Genomic DNA, 17,776 nt, shown 5'->3' with positions numbered 1-17,776 from the left:
CCGATTATGGATGAAAGGTTTGCCGCAGGAAAACCCCTCCACGAGCTGTTTGACGAAATGGCCCATTTAGCAGTGTGTGATGGACAGACTGGCAGGTAGACAGACAGTCGTAACAGTATTTCATTCTGGATTACCACCAATGGACCATATGTTCCGGTTCCCCTAGTGCGATAGGTGCTACACATTCATCTCACTAGGAAGGGACTGGAGTTGTGCGCATCTACGAAGGCGCAGGTCAAAACAAACGGAACTTCGGCTGGTTTGGTTGGTGCTACCGGGCTGAACTCGTGTTTCCTAGCATCAACAAGTGAATTATTGTCCATTTCCAGAATGAGGTAGTCTACTGATGGCCAAAGTGTAGCAAGGTTCAGTGTCGCGCTAGCTTCCGCCCGGTACGGATCTTGAAGTCTGGACTTTGAGGAATACAGACTCTTGGACGGTTTGAATTAAAGCAGTCAGTCTTGCCGGAAGGTGATATTGGAAGGCACCATCGGTTGGCTAATTTGAGTGTGATTCGTTGGAAAGGAAATGTGAAATTAAGCATCGCGTTGGTCGTGGCTCGTGATTGTAATACGAGATTGTGTTAACGACGGAAATCGAAGGCTTGCAGTGGAGAATCGGAAAATCTTGGATTACCAAATTAAAGTAAACAAATTAAATTTGGATATGATGAAGCATGAAATCACATCACTCCTATGATTGGGCTGGCGCTCGGAATACGTTGTGGAACTTCATGAAATTTGGTGCCATTATGGTGATGGATGTGTGAAACAAGAAAAGTGTTTGTAGTCCTGAAGTTTTATAACTAAGCGAGAGCTAGATGTCGGGTCATAGCGACAGGATGTTTGGCGCACAGCGGAGTGATTTATTGCAACACGATCCTTTAATGGAATACCATGTCAAGAGGATTTTCCCAACGCGCAAATTAATGTCAGTGTAAGATATTAAATTTCCCATCATCGTTCCATCCGTTTTTCTTGGTGATTGTTGAATACCGTGGGCGGTTCAGAGTTACCGTCGAGGAAGTTAAATTCAACGTTAAAGTAGTTTAGTGGAAAATAAGTTGAACTTTGTGAAAACTGTAGTGTTAATAAAAACTGAGAGTGAGCTTGTTTTGGAAGCTGTAGATTCGTTTTGACGTTCTCAGGAGGTGAGTTGTGACAGTTCTGTCCTATAGTAACGCATAATAATAAAGGAGAATATTTAATTTCTTAAGGAAGCAGGGTTATAATAACAGGGTGTCTACTCGTTTGTAGTAATGAAATTCCCTGATAATTCCAGGTTTTTACAGGTTTTAGATAAACAAAGACTAAATGCCAAATTTTTATCGGTAGATATATAACCATCTAAGCAAACACAAATAATTCATACAACTTTTGAATCCCTGGACGATTAATTGATTTTTGTCCGGATAATAGAAACTCAGAAAATCGACACCCGTGATAATCAAACGCTTGTATTGTCGAGTTTAACTGAAATAACATTTAAATTCTGTATTTTTGATTTATACGAATTGTTTGCATGTCATTCAAAAACGTTCCAATTTTCTGAATTGCAGGATATGGACTTTAGAGACCATTTGCCTGAAAATAGAAATAAAATAGAGGCCAAACCGGAAACATCTCCGTTTGGTTTTTATTGAGCAGGAACAGAAAAAAAAACAAACAAAACGAAACCTGACAGAAACCAGAAGACAAGAATTGTATTCCAGAGGTTTCTTTGAAAATATTTCTATTTTTTTAATTCATCGTAAAATTACGACAAATAATTCTGCTCGCATTACTGTATGCATTTTTCAAGGAATTTCAAAAGAAACTATTTCATATATTTGCACAGCTTCAGAAATAACTCCAAAGGTTTCTTCGGGTTAGGATAGATGAATAGATTTCTTTATTTGAGAGATTTGCAGCCGAGGCTGGCTTATCCCTTAAAGAAGTTCATTTAGTGATTATTTCCCGTGGAATCCATCGGAGTGTTTTCCTAAGGAATTTATCGAGGAATTTGGTTTTGGAAATCTCAAGAATACCACATTTTTTAATATAACCACAGAAATTAACTCAGAGATCATCGGGAATTCCTTTGAAGATTTTTTTCAAATAATTTTCAAGTAAGTCCAAAGTTCTTCAGGATTTTATCCGGTGATTTTTCCGTTGTTTACCCAAGGACATCCTCCAAGACTCCCGTTAAGTACAGCAATTCTTTGAGATTTCTCAAGAAAGTCTTTAAAGATATGTCTTAGTATTCTTCCAGGAATTTTTCCAGAAGTTTCTTCATAAAAATGTGAACGAAATTTTTCAGAAATTTGAGAAAATGTTCAACAAAATTAAGTTCTTAAGTCACCCTTGATCAATAAGGGTTACTAGAAGAACTCACATTGGGACCTTCCTTAGTCAAATGGTTAGAGTTCACGGCTACAAAGCAAAGCCATGCTGAAGGTGTCTGGGTTCGATTCCCGGTCGGTCCAGGATCTTTTCGTAATAAAAATTTCCTTGACTTCCCTGGGCATAGAGTATCATCGTACCTGCCACACGATATACGAATGCAAAAATGGCAATTTTGGCAAAGAAAGCTCTCAGTTAGTAAATGTAGAAGTGCTCATAAGAACACTAAGCTGATAAACCGGCTCTGTCCCAGTGGGGTCGTTAATGCCAAGAAGAAGAAGAAGAACTCACAGACACTCGAGGAAATTTTAGTAGAGTTTCCAGTTAAATTGTGAAGATGATTAAAAAAAAGAATCAATCGAAACTGGATAATATCCAGTTTTATCCGGTTTATAGATTTTATGAAGGAACTGCTTGATAAACATTGGACGGAATCCTTTAAAAAATGTGTTGAAAAAAAAGTTGTAGTATTAACTAGTATAGAACCTTAACCCATATCCGCCCAGCGTCCTTTAAATAGGACAGTACTTGTAGTGCAAATATCTTAAAAATAAAGAGGTTTACGAGAAAACTGTCTTCTGCAAAGTTGATCACAGGACTGCTGACTTCCACTTGGTAACTATTTTAATTCAGAATTAACTCACCAGGGCGCACAGACACTAACAAATGTTGCATATATAAGCAACATATGAAACAACTTTCCGGCGTGCAAATATTTGCTTCGTTTAGGGTAACGGTCGTATTTTGGACCCTCTAAGGAAGTGATTTTAGTTTTTTGTCCCAATTAATTAATTGCACATCGTAACCAAGTCAAAGAACATGCCAAAATGTAAAGAAAAAACTTCCTCTACAAGATAAAAATGCCCATACGGTCATGTAGGATTCAAAAAACGTCGAAAATGATTGAATTGTGAAGCACTGTTTTTCATTATTTTGGACACACCAATACATTTTGGACCCTCAAAGTATATATTTTGGATCCCGGCATTTTTTATTGTTTGGCGATAAAGTCCACAACACTGGTTGTATAATATGCTTGCCCATAGTCTAATCAATCGATTGACAATGGAAAACCGAAGAAATTCTACGCCTTTAGCACAGAAATTTGAAAAAAAAGTTTTTGTTTACATTTGTAAGATTTCTGACGTCTTCAATTTCTGTGTGTAACGTGTTGTAACGGTTGCATGGATGGACCGATTAATTTAAATTAATTTCAGATAAAATAAACACATTTTCTATGTACAAACGGTTGAAGCTAGTGCGGAATCGTTATATCTTTCCAAATGACATGCGAATTGAGTAGGTCTTTCGATTTAAACTGGTAAATTTGCAGGAAAATGTCCAAGGGGGTCCAAAATATATTGGTTACCCTATATCTCAGTCCAGCGATGAGATACAAAATTGGTTTCTTCAAAAAAGTTGAACAACTAAATAATATCTATTCGTATAGAACCTTATAAATTCGGAAAACGCTCCCAGGATGGCGCTAGTGAGGCGAAACTTTATTTGCTTATATTTTAGTCCAGTTATGAGATACAAAATTGGTGTTTTCGATAAAGTTGATCAACTAAATGAGACCTATTCGCCTAAAACCTTATTAGTTTGGAAAACACTCAAAAGATGGTGCTAGTGGTCAAATATTTTTTTTATATCTCAGTCCAGTGATGAGATTCGAAATTGGTGTCTTGGACAAAAGTGTTCAACTAAATGGGATCTATTTGCCCAGAAACATAGTAGTTTGAAAAACTCTCCCAAGGTGGCGCTAGTAGACAAACATATTATTTGCCTATATCTCAATCCAGTGATTGGATACAAAGTTAGTGTCTTCGACAAAGTTGTTGAAAAATGATACCTATTCGCCTGGCGACTTATTACTTCGGAAATCACCTAAATGGTACTACTGGGCACATTTATTCGCTTATATATCAGTCCACTGATTGAATCCACAGAAAGCTATTCGCATAAATCCTTCTTAGTTCGGAAGTCATTCTCATGATGGTTCTAGTCGGCAAACATTTTATTCGCCAATATTGAAGTCCAGTGATAAAAAATTTGGTATCTTTGAAAACGATGATCAACTAAAGGAAATATTTTCGCAAAAAAAACTTATTAGCTGGGAATTGCTTTTATGTGCGAAACATCAAGGTAACAACCAATAAGAATTTGGTCTGCCTAGATCCAAACAATGGATACTTACTATCGAGTCGAGCAACAATGGTTTATTTCGGATGCAATGCTACTTACTTTTTTGGATGAATCTTGACACCATTTATTGAAGGCTAAAAGAAGAAAACACGTGTTTTCTAGCCGTCGAATGAAGAAGATGATCTTTTGAAGGGATTGAAGAATGAAAAAACCGACAAATTGACTTATGCATCCATGAACTGAACTCCAAGGGTGAAGGGCGGCTGTCAAATGAGAGTAAAATTGAAAAGCCGCCAACCTAAGTCCAGAACCAGTATAGCTTAACGTGGAAAAGTAAAAATTATTATTCGCAAAATTACAGGTAAAAAATGCGTTTGAAAGATATTATTTGCAAGCAGTTATTTACTTCTATTAAATTCCTATAATTAATGTTTTCGAGAAAATTGATTACGCCTTCACCATTGTTTGGTCGTATTTTTGTATAATTGTTTACTTTTCAGAATCAGCGACACATTGAGGTAGCAGTAAAGAGCCTCCCTTGCTGAACTCACTCGGTCCAAGAATTGTGACATTTGAGCGAGCACGCTTCCGTATGCTCCCCAGGTATTCTAGTCTAGGTCCGCTCTAGTGTCAAAAATTTTGGACCGCGTGGATTCAGTTCTATCGGTAGATAAGACCATATTCATCAGTGATGCAGTAACTTCAACGTTATAGACGAATAATATTGGCTTTAAATATTCATGTCTTTGAAGCATGTAATAGTTGGAGTGCAATATTTGACTGTCATTGGACTGAAGGACTAACTTTTGATTGGCACTAACGAAATTCTGATATTGCCAAATAGATATTTCGATCGCTGTCAGATCCGAGCCACATTGTATACTAATAACTTGACCCAGAAAAATATTTTGATAGTTATGTTTTCATTATCAGCTGGCAAGTTTTATAGAATCTTTTTGAAGACTATTCTGAAACATCTGTAGGTTTTTTTTATGATCAAAATATATGACGTAAGATTTTATTTTGTTTATGGTATGAAGGATGTAAGTGTGCATAATTGTACATGTACATGTATGAAAATGTAAGTATGGCTGTATCTTACTTAAGTGGTAGAGCAGAAAATTGAATTGAAGTCACTAAATGTTTGAGTTCTGGCATGCATCTTTCACCTCTGAATTTTTTGTTTTTTATGTTGCAATTTCTTTATCAGGGTACATCCATAAATAACGTCACACAAAGTTTTGCCATATTCATCCAATCCATATCTCAATTTTTCTCTATATCACACTTATTGTATGGATTTCAATTTTTATATAGGTAGTCACGTTTCCTTGTACCCCCTCCTCCTTTTTCTGTACGTGACGTAATTTATGAATTACCCCTCACCTGCAGTTTTTCTTTTCAACTTGTTTACATTGTAATGGATCGAAGAGCATGAAAATATATTTGATTAATCTCGAAAATAAACTTATAGAACAACTAGATATGGATGACACACTATCAAGAATTTTTTCGGATCCCTACCAGAGACTTGAAATTTTTTGGTGGAATAAGGTTTCATTTATGGGAATACGACTTTGAATAACAAAAACGGAACTGAATTCCAATTGTGAGATACCTTGGGCGTTAACGGGTTAAATAAATGTTATAGACCCATGAGATTTTTTTAGGAATTCACTGAGAAATGTTAGAAGGAACTGCAGTTATAATCCTAGGATAACATTCTGGAGATAATTTTAGAAATATAGAAACTTGGGGTCTTTCGTAAAGTTGTTCTGGAGGTGAAGCGTTATCTGATGGTACCTCATTTAATTCGGATTTGACCGCAAGGTGGCACTAGTGGGCATGGATGTTTTACTTTTGTTTTGCAGATATTTAGGATGGCGGTCGCCGTTCAGTAAGTTGAAGTCTATCATTGTTCGAGATAGGTGATTCAAAAGTTTGCCACTTGGCGGCGCTACTGCGCATGAATCTTTTGTTTGCAGATATCTCAGGAGCCTGACCACTTAGAAAGATAGTGTCTTCGGCAAAGAAGTTCAGTAGATCAAAGGTTATCATTATTTGAGCCAAGAAATAAGATATTTTGCCACCAGGCGGCGCAAGTGAGCATGGAATTTTTGTTTTGCGGAATACTGCAGGATCTTGACTTTTTAGACAGGCACCTTCAGCAAAGTTGTTCAGAAGCTAAGGGATTATCATTATTTTAATAAAATCTCGAAGTTTAAAGATTAAATAAAGAAAGAATTTGAGCTACTGAACAACTATGCCGAAGACGCTATCTTTCTAAGTGGCTTACTAGCACTGCCTGATGTCAAAATTTTGCATCAACTAGCTCAAACAATGATAGTCCTTGAGTGGCCGAACAAAGTTTGCCATCTCTCTAAGTGCTCAGAATCCTGAGATCTGTGAAACAAAAATTTCATGCTCACTGGCGGTGCTAGTGGCAAAATCCCAAATTTCTTGGCAAAAATAATGATAGCCCTTGAGCTACTGAATAATTTTGTCTTTCTAAGTGGTCAGACTCCTGAGATATTCGTAAAACCAAGGGTGTTGTACAAAGTACAACGCGCGACTACTCGCGTTACAAAAATTCGCGCGACGACCGGAAGGTTAAGAAATTTTTTAAAACTCTTTGTAAGTCTCCTAGAGTAGCAACTGCAAATTTCGGTTGAAAGATTAGTAGAAAAATATCTGGAGGAAGTCCTAGGATAAGGTTTGAAAAAAACAAATAATTCAAGGTAATCCATGAGTAAGAAGATCTGGTAGAATTGGTAGAAGAATCTATAGAAAAAATTCTAGAGAGATCCCTTTGGGAGCCCCTGAAAATATTCCAGTTAAAATCTCTGAAGAAACCACTAGGATAATTCCTGAAACTTTTCCAAATTTCTGCTTTAATAGAACTATCTGAAGTTATATTGAAGGCAATTTTGGAAAATCCAAATAATATTACTGTGTTCAGACGAAAAGTAATTATGGAGTAATTATTTTTTTTATAGTAATAGCAACAGGATTTTTAGAATATGTCCTTCCTTGAGGACTCATATCATTCTGAGGAGCTACAGTAATTACTAATCTTTTATCCGCTGTACCTTACTTAGGGACAGATTTAGTCCAATGAATTTGAGGAGGATTTGCCGTTCATAACGCTACTCTAACACGATTCTTTACTTTTCACTTTATTTTACCTTTTATTGCATTAGCTTTAACTATAATTCATTTATTATTTTTACACCAAACAGGCTCTAATAATCCATTAGGATTAAATTCAAATGTAGACAAAATTTGTTTTCATCCTTATTTTGTTTATAAGGATATTGTAGGATTTATCATTTGTGTTTAAATTTGTATGCAATACACAAATTATGACAAAATCCTAATGTCAACTCCTCAAAAATCATATCCGAGTCGTCAATCAACGTTATCTTTCTGGGAATTGTGACAGTATGTCAAGTTCAACGATGAAAATTTTAGCAATTCAAATTTAATATTGAAAGTTTACAGTACCTACTGATGCATGAGCTCATATATGCAACCGACGCATTGATTGACAGTGTTCTGGATATCGACGAAATTTTCCAACCGAAAAAAGTTGCCGTCGCATTGATGGCTGTCGAAATCTGTTATTTTTTTCGGATTCTCTCCTGAGTTGAGAGCTGCTGCTTCGCGCTTGTGTTTCGGCTTTTTTTTTTACTTATTTCGTTGTATTGTTTTTGGTCTAGGGTAACGGTCGTATTTTGGACCCTCTAAGGAAGTGATTTTAGTTTTTTGTCCCAATTAATTAATTGCACATCGTAACCAAGTCAAAGAACATGCCAAAATGTAAAGAAAAAACTTCCTCTACAAGATAAAAATGCCCATACGGTCATGTAGGATTCAAAAAACGCCGAAAATGATTGAATTGTGAAGCACTGTTTTTCATTATTTTGGACACACCAATACATTTTGGACCCTCAAAGTATATATTTTGGATCCCGGCATTTTTTATTGTTTGGCGATAAAGTCCACAACACTGGTTGTATAATATGCTTGCCCATAGTCTAATCAATCGATTGACAATGGAAAACCGAAGAAATTCTACGCCTTTAGTACAGAAATTTGAAAAAAAAAGTTTTTGTTTACATTTGTAAGATTTCTGACGTCTTCAATTTCTGTGTGTAACGTGTTGTAACGGTTGCATGGATGGACCGATTAATTTAAATTAATTTCAGATAAAATAAACACATTTTCTATGTACAAACGGTTGAAGCTAGTGCGGAATCGTTATATCTTTCCAAATAACATGCGAATTGAGTAGGTCTTTCGATTTAAACTGGTAAATTTGCAGGAAAATGTCCCAGGGAGTCCAAAATATATTGGTTACCCTAGTTCTGACGAAGGAAAATCCGGCAAAGTTAATTAAAAAAATAATGCATTTCAATTACGCTGTATAAAGGATCGGCGTTGCATGAACGTGATTGTTTATGATGAAATTGAAAAGCTCAAAATTGGACTTCTCGTTTATGAAATAACCCCACTTTCAAGCTGCAACATTCTTTCATTATTTTTATAATTAAGATTGTGTATAAATTTGGATATAGGAATATTGTCAACTAAATAAGGACACCTTCTTATTGATAAAACTTTTACACACTTGTTCGTTAGACAAAGTTTCGATTTCCCGTTAACAAGTGAGATAAGACACTGCATTTATGTTACAAACGGCTTGAATGCTTTTAATGTGATTATTGAAAGGTGAATTTTTATCTAGCGTGAGTCCCTCTCATCGTGTCATCATGTTTACTTAAAGGTTTCAAATGAAGAGCTTTTGGTTTGTCTGGAAGTTAAGTTTTGGAAGCATTGAGAGAAATGTTCCATTTTGCGTTTATGAAGAAACAATAATCAAACTTTTTTGCAAAAGGACGAAGCCTGCGTGTCATCTGTAGTAACACGCAGGCTTCGTACTTTGGCGGAGAGGCCTATGTCATCAGCAAACAAGGATTTTCGACATCCCTGAGGTAATTTAGGTAAGTCAGATGTGAAAATATTGTACAATATTGGTCCCAAAATGCTTCCTTGGGAAACACCAGCTCTTACAGGAAGTCTTTCAGAATCTGAAGTGTACGATTTGACACATAACTTTGGATTATTCTAACAATGTATGTTGGAAAATTGAAGTTTTTTAATTTTACATTCAACCCTTCATGCCAAATACTGTCGAATGCTTTTTCTATGCCTAGAAGAGCAAGACCAGTAGAATAGCCTTCAGATTTGTTAGAACGAATCAAATTTGTTACACGTAAAAGTTGATGAGTGGTCGAATGTCCATGACGGAGTCCCAACTATTTATTGACAAAAATTGAATTTTCATTGATGTAGATCATCATTCTGTTCAAAATTACATTTCCAAAAAGTTTACTGATGGAGGAAAGCAAACAGATTTACACGATAGCTAGAAGCTTCTGCAGGATTTTTGTCTGATTTTAGAATTGGAATAATCTTAGCATTTTTCATTTGTCAGGAAAATATGCCAATTGAAAACGTTCGTAATATATCAATCAATAATGATAAGCTACTTTCTGGAAGTTTCTTGATAAGGATGTAGAAAATTCCATCATCGCCAGGAGCTTTCATATTTTTGATTATTTTTAATAAAAGTTCTCACTTCTTCCAAATCAGTTTCCCAGGAATTTTCAAAAACGTTCTCTTGATTGAGAATATTTTCGAAGTCCTGAGCAACTTGATTTTCTATTAGACTTGTAAGTCCTAAAGTCGGTTAAAACCGAGTAGAAGGGTTTCCAGAAGAGGAAAAACAAGGGGGGTTATCATGGTATTGAATTGAGAATTTCCTGGAGAGAACCCATCAAATAAATTCTGCCGTGTGAATTGCTTTCCGTTTTATTCCATGACTGATGTTTTGCATTAAAGCCACCAATGACAAAAAAAATTGACTTATTGCGAGTCAATTTCCGCAAGTCATTTTGAAGAAAATTAATTAGCTACCCAGTACATTGAAAAGGCAAATAGGTAGCTATAAACGTATATTTACCAAGCTGTGCTTTAACAGAAACACTCAAAGTTTCAAAACATTTGGTTTCAAATGACGAATAAAGTTGATGTTTTATACGCCTATGTATGATGACTCCACTATACCCCATCAAGTCAATCATTATGATACAAAACAAAGTTTGAATCTCTTTTGAGTTTGGACCCGGGATTCAAATATGTTTCAGTAATAACTGCTATATGTATGCTATAAGCTGTTAGAAAATTAATCAACTAACACAAGAGTACGATGCACACTGATGTTCCTTACTTCAACCATCTTCCGACTTCCAATCAAACATTTCGATCAATGTCAATACCTCACAAAGCTCACATGGTATATCGTTGACATCGATTAACGTATGACGTTATGCCAAGTCTTGGCACTATCACATGTCCCCAAATCGCTTCAAACTCACACCGAAAAAAAATTAAAGCTGGTGTATATATCTCATTCGTTTCATTTCATCGCTCGCAAAATGAGCCCTCGTTCATCACGAAATCGATCAAATAACTTCAGCTGGGACCCACAGAGTATGTCGATAAACTCTATAGCCACTTATACCCAAAAAAAAAACTTGATATTGGAGGCAATTTACTCGAGTCTGGGCGGCTCACTCAGCTCGGTCTGCCCGGATGTGCTCGTAACAAAGGAACATTGTGGAAATGATTATGAATTCGAATGCTGATAGCAAAATGCCCTAAAAACACGCCTGTATCCAACAGATTTGTAACGCTGACAAAGAGAAACAGAATTTCCGAATCTGTGCGATTGCAGGGTGACAACATTGGGAGCCTTCCATGAAACGGCAAACTATTTACGGCGAATGACGTCTGGCTCGTCGAGCCACGATGGCAAACTCGGAGAATATGCTTTATCATAAAGCATGCCGGAATGATGCTAAGAAGGGAGCATTGACCCGGGTGGTCTATGTCTATTTTAATGACTGAGCTCAAAATAGTTCGAGCAAAATAGTTGCACGAAATCAACGATGCGATAAATTTAAATGAAATTCTTCAATGCATAAGCCTCTCATGCATATTAAGCTAAGTGCTGACTATCTAAATGACTATTCAAATAACAGTTTTCAGAAAACTGACTTATAGTGAGTTGGACGTCGAAATGTTATCAGTTTAATTTCAGTTCAATTATATTCATTCATTTTTAATTTTTCCTTGAAAAAAAAAAAAGATGTTCAAGTTGATAAGAGATATTAATCAACAGTCTTAAGCGTTTTAAAGTAAATTAAACAACCATACACACTTGAAAAATTACGGATTACTGTGAAATTGCTCCGTAATCTCAATAGTAAATCTGTAAAATCCTTGAACAAAGTTCATAAAGGAAAACTCGAAAATATTTCGACTGGTAGGGTAAAAGCACTAATTTTCGACCTACAAGAATTCTGTGTCAATTTTCGGATTTTCATACAAAGTATGAATGGGTCGAAAATTGATGCTTTTCCCCTGATCGAACTCACGACTTTTCGATCAGGAAGCTGGCTTGCTACCACCAAGCCAGCTTTCACTGCTTGTTAGTGGCGTCAAAACAGAACCGAAAGGAACTCATGCATGCCAGAGCGGTTGTCAAACGATTTAATAGAATTTTGTTGAAAATAATGCTGTTACCGAACTGTTCGTTAGTATTTCACAGGATTACAGTAAATTTGTTTGTTTCACTGATTTTTTTCCGACATTTTAGTAGATTTCACGGTTTTTGTTGATATTATTCCAGATATCACCAAAAGAATGCTGTTTACAGTTCGGTGATTAATTTCACAGGATACTACGATTTATTCTAAGAGTGTAACATTTCAAAAAAAGAAAAAGAGGTTACGTAACACACCAAACTTTTATTGCCATACACCAGTAAATTTTAGCTGTTTTTTTTTAACATTTATTTTTGAAAAAAAAACACCGTTTGTCTGGGGGAAAAGGGATATAAAGGCAAAACACTGTCTACCGTTTCGCCATTGATGCCACCTTGAAATGAACATGGTTTATTGAATATCTAGTAATTACCAAATACGATATTGCTAAGGATATTCACGCAAAAATATGTACAACTAATGTGATTTAAGTTAATTAGTTTTTGGGCTTCATGCTGATTTGGCAAGTAAAATGAGTTGGAGAAACTTTGCATCGGTTGATAGAGAAAAAAAACTGCTGATTTTAAGCAATATAAGGACTGTTTATTTTAAAAAGTGGACACCTTTTACATGCAATATCTTTTTAATTTATTAATGTAATCGCAATGTTGTGCAATATTGTGAGAATAAAAAAGCCATTAAAATAAATAAATTTAACACTGATAAGGCAAAACGTTTAGAATGGTCGGTTTTTGGAAGTTATCAATATCAATGATTATTAGATTTTTTTTCTGGAAAATTCAACAATCTTATTATTTAAAAAAAAGGCTTGTTCTTCGAAAGCATCATCAATCAAAATACTGCTGTAAAATATTCAGTTATTTTTAGAGCAACAATTTACCAGATATCATGAAATCATGTTTTTACCGACTATTTATTTTGAAGAAAAATATTTTAAATTGAAAAGTAACTGATATGAGTATTATTTTTAATTTCAAAGTGTGTCCTGTCGGAAGTATAAGCATTGCATTAACCCTCCAACGCCCAGTGTCACCTCTAGGTGACATCTGTTTTGTTTTGCTTGTCAAAAATCTAATTCTTCTTTGATTTCCGTGAAATCAGTTGTAAATGAAAGCTATACTTATCTAGTTTGATTTTTGCATAAAGTGGTCCACATCAATCCGGAGTGGCCACCGGGAATCGACTCCAAGCAGAAAAAGTCCGTTTTCTGTTTTCTCTTATAACAGGAAATCAAAGCAACATTTTATTTCAAAACAAACGTGGTTTGCATTGTTTTCAGATGTGCTTCAAATATATTTGAGATATTAAATTTTTGGATACAGTATGTTCTTTTTATTCCGATTTTTTCATCTCTGACAAATTTTCGTCTATGAATTTAACATGGCAATGGATTGCAATAATATTCACAAAGTAACTGTAAGAAGCGATGAATAATAGTCGTAAGATGTCGAGAAAAATCAGAAATGGCCACCGCAGTCTTTTTAATGATACCCAGAATCTGTTTTGGGAAGCACCTCAGAGTCGCAAAAGACGACTTCCATTCAGAATGAGTCGAAAAAAATAAAAATCGTACTCGACAGTTTATTAGACGATTAGGATTACATTTTGCACATGTTTTTGCTATGGTAGAATAAGTGTTTTCCACAGAAAAAATGATAATTTTGACTCAAGAATAACTTTTAAAAAGGGCCTATAGATTTTTGCATGCAACTTATTTGAAAAATACTTACTCCGAAACTGTTGATTTTAGAGAAAACTGTTCTATGAAGAAGTTGTAGTGAACCTTTTGGACTATAAGAATAAAATATACACTGAAAAAAATATTTTATTTGTTTTCATAAAAAATCAAAAATAAAACTTAAAATTTAAATTACACAAAAACCCCATGTTGGGGCAGGTTCGCGATTTCCCTTGGAATTGGAACGGTGGAGAAAAACGGCCACTTGCTGTAAAGTAGCCACTATGCTCGGCGGGAAACGGCACTACCGGCAAAAGCACTATAAAAGCTCACTAAGGTGCTGCTAACAGCCACTAGGCGTCTTCTTTCTGCTCGAATGGAAACGGCTAACACTTTTAACATCACTTTATTTGGCGGATAACTCGGGAGATTACAATTTTTGGACTTCTTGCTTCTTTAAGAGTTCGATTTGGAATAACTTTATTTCTTGAACCATATTCTAACGAAACTTAGCTAGCTACCACAACTGGTAAATTAAATTATATTCTACTCATTTCATTACAGTACTATCATCGCCTAGCACTCAATTGCAGTACTAGAGCAGGTGGGTTCGGCACGAATCTATAGAAGACATTTGGGAACTAATTGAGAACAAACATCGCCGCCACCTTTATAGGATGATAGTGTTGTCAAATAACACAGAACACCTAGATATAAGAAATGAATGTAATGTTTGGAATGATACTAATAAAAAAATTAAAAAAAAAAAAAATCGCCGCCACCTGAAATTTCTAATTTCAATTCTGACGTTTCTACTGTCACAAATGTTTCATTGTCTGCAAATTAGATACACTGCGAGCATGCGAATATTTTGTACTTAATAATCGCTCAAAATTTTAACAATTTCTTCAATTTTAGGTTCAAATTCTTCGAATGGCAGCAAATAAACTTTGGTGGCAAGTCGCTGGATAATTCCTTAGCTGGTTTTGAGTGTCGCAACCATAGTCAATCGGTCGCGTTCTGGATGGGCCTCGATGATCCTAGCTTGCGGCCATCTTAGAGGTTAGAAATTCGTCTACCGATGTTATCATTCTCCAAATTCGGAAGGCACCGTTTGGAGTAGTTTGTTTGCCCTCCATCTGCAACTCTTGCAAGTAGTCTGTCCGCCACAGATGCCAAAATTGTGGGATCCACTTCTGGTAATGGTCGAGTCGTCTGAATGGAACTACTGTGACATCAGCTTCTAGTAGCGTAGAAAGTGAAATGCTGACGAGAAGGTGCGCTGGTGTGAGGATCGCCAGATCGTCCTTGGTGTCGGTCATCGGAAGCCTGGAGTACATGCAGACCCCAATCGGTGTTAGGATGTTCCTCATATTCTCATAGGATACGGTGATGTTGTTGAGTTGTCTGAGGAGATACTCTTTCGTCGTCTCTACAGCCGCTTTCCATAGCCCTCCGAAGAAAGGGGCTTCCGGTGATCTCATATGCCACTGGATTCCATCGGTCGCGCAGATTGTGGCAATATCTCCCGAAGATCTCTCGCTGGATACTCGTTTGCGTGGTGGCTTTATGTACAGAAGACCAACGTAGTCGACGCCAGTGACGGTGAATGGTCTGCTTGATGTTGTTCTTCGCGGTGGTAGTTGACCCGTTTGTTGTGATGATCGTGTAGGAGATGCGCGTGTGCATAGGAAACGGTAGTGAATGAAGCCATTCATTGATCGTCGTCCATGAATCGACCAGGATTCCTGCCGCATCGTTGCCAACATGACACGGCCGCCATCGTGCAATAGTGCGAGGTGGTAATCGGTGGCAACAGAACGTGTGGAAGGATGGGAACTGGGGATTAGGATTGGATACGTGGTGAGGAAAGGCTGCTCTGAGAGTGTTTGTCTACCTCCAACTTTAATTATCCCTTCAGAATGGGGAATTGGACTCCATAAGCGCAAATTGGAGAGTTTAGTAACTGGCTTCCCTCTACTAAAATCCCTAATTTCTTCGATTTCTAGCTTCGCTAAATTTTGCCGAGATTATGATAATTGCTCTGCGATGAGTGTGGTGCTTCCTTTTGGTTGATCAGATGACCTTCGTCGCCGGCATGAGTTTATCAATCGTAGACAATAGGCGGTTACTCGTAGCAGTCGTGCGAAGGATGATGTTCGCTGGAGAATTTCATTCACAGTCGGCCGGACAGTGGTTTGGACAGCCGCCACCGTGACTCGCCTTTCGAGGATTTCGTCGGACAGGTTGTTTGCTTTGGAGGATGTTGGCCTGTTTTCTTCTGACAGCTGCAGCTTGGAAGGACTATTGTGCCGCGGATCACTGCTCATAAAATTATCCATTCCCATTCCTCTCGTTGTCAGACCACCTCCATCATGAATCTTTGTATCGTGGTGCTTTTGCGACTCTTGGATAGAATGCTCTGATCCGAGGGAATCCGATATGTACACGTGACATGCGGTGGCTTGTGGAGCGGTTGAAGTTTGGGGTTTGCCGACAACAATCCAACCAAAGACACTGTTTACTAGCGTTGGATGTTGTTGATCTTGCTCGATTTTCGTGCCAGAGTTAATGAAGGTGTAGAAATGTTCCACGCCAAGAAGCAAATCAATAGCTCCAGTTTCATTGAATCCCAGATCAGCAAGGGTTAAATCATTTGGAATTCTCCAATTGTTTGCAGGAAATGTTACTGCAGGCAGGTCTATTGTCACACGTGGAAGGACTAAAAAGTCTAGATCGATTTCGAAATTGCTTTTACGAGATCGAATGAGGGAATAGACGCTGTGCTTCACATTAGAAGCAGATTCTCCAACACCGTGAACGGGGATGTTTACAAGTCGTCGCTTCAATTTCAATAGACGGCACAATCGCTCGCTCATTAGATTGGATTGTGAGCCGCTGTCTAACAATGCTCGTGCGGGGTGAGCTTGACCATCTGAATCGGTGATCGATAGAACGACGGTAGAAAGCAAAACGTTCGAATTGGGTGTAGGTACGAGATTGGGGCTGGTCGTGCATGTATAGGTAGTGGATGGAGCATTGTAGAAGCGATTCGATGATTGCTCGGGTGCATGAATGGTTTGATTGGTGAAGCGCGATGGTGATGTTTGGTGAGAGGATTCATTAACAGCGTGCAGCAAGGTGTGATGTCTTCTTTGGCAGTGTCGGCAGGAATATTTGGATTGGCAATTTCGAGCAAAGTGATCGTGGCGGAAACAGTTTTGGCATAGACGATTGGCATCGACTAATCTCATACGGTCAGAAACGGTCATCTTCTCAAAGCGGGGACATTTAATGAGAAAATGCTGCTGATTGCAGGCGTAGCATTTGGGCTGATGGTCTTCAGCGACGGTGTAGGTGGCAACTTTGTGGAACAATGGCTTTCGATTGAAGTGGGTTTGATAAACAGGCGTTTGGGAATTGTGCGATTGGTGATTGACGGACATCGATTCAAGGACACGGATCCTACGTTGTAGAAAATATACGAGGCAGTTGAAATTCGGATCTGTGACGGTAGTGGCGTGATCTTCCCATGCTTTAAGGGTTCCATCGTCAAGGCGAATGCAAAGCAGATGCTCAAGTATCGTACTCCATTGATCAACGGGTTCATTTAGTTGACGGAGAATTTTTGTATGGCGCTGGTATTCATCAACCAGACTATGCAAAGCTTCGGCGGATTCTCTTTTCATGCGAGGGCAATCTAGAAGGGCTTGCAAATAACGCTTCTTAAGTAAGTAGTCGTTTGCGTAGCGTGTCGTCAGCGTTTGCCAGGCGACGGAATAATTGGCAGCACTAATGGCAATCGATTCAATCAGCTGAGCCGCTTCACCTTTCAAGGCGGCGCGAAGATAATGAAATTTCTGTACGTCGGGGACATCCGCGTTGGAGTGGATGAGGGCAACAAAGGTGTCATGAAAGGTCAACCATTGATTATAGTCGCC

General features: G+C 37.5%; 1 protein-coding gene across 3 annotated transcripts in view; it reads left to right on the top strand.

Annotated features, from left to right (window-relative positions):
• Positions 1–356: 356 nt before the first annotated feature.
• The window catches only part of LOC5573640 (neuropeptide F receptor), a 136,702-nt gene continuing 119,282 nt past the window's right edge, over positions 357–17,776 (top strand). For all 3 annotated transcript variants that reach the window (XR_002498666.1, XM_001660916.3, XM_021837700.1), the window contains exon 1: positions 357–1,150. The gene's annotated coding sequence lies outside the window, so the exon portion shown is untranslated. The remainder of the gene's footprint in view (positions 1,151–17,776) is intronic.

This window comes from Aedes aegypti, chromosome 1 (assembly GCF_002204515.2).
Source record: "Aedes aegypti strain LVP_AGWG chromosome 1, AaegL5.0 Primary Assembly, whole genome shotgun sequence".
Classification (NCBI taxonomy): domain Eukaryota; kingdom Metazoa; phylum Arthropoda; class Insecta; order Diptera; family Culicidae; genus Aedes; species Aedes aegypti.
This window is presented reverse-complemented; position numbering and strand designations above follow the sequence as displayed.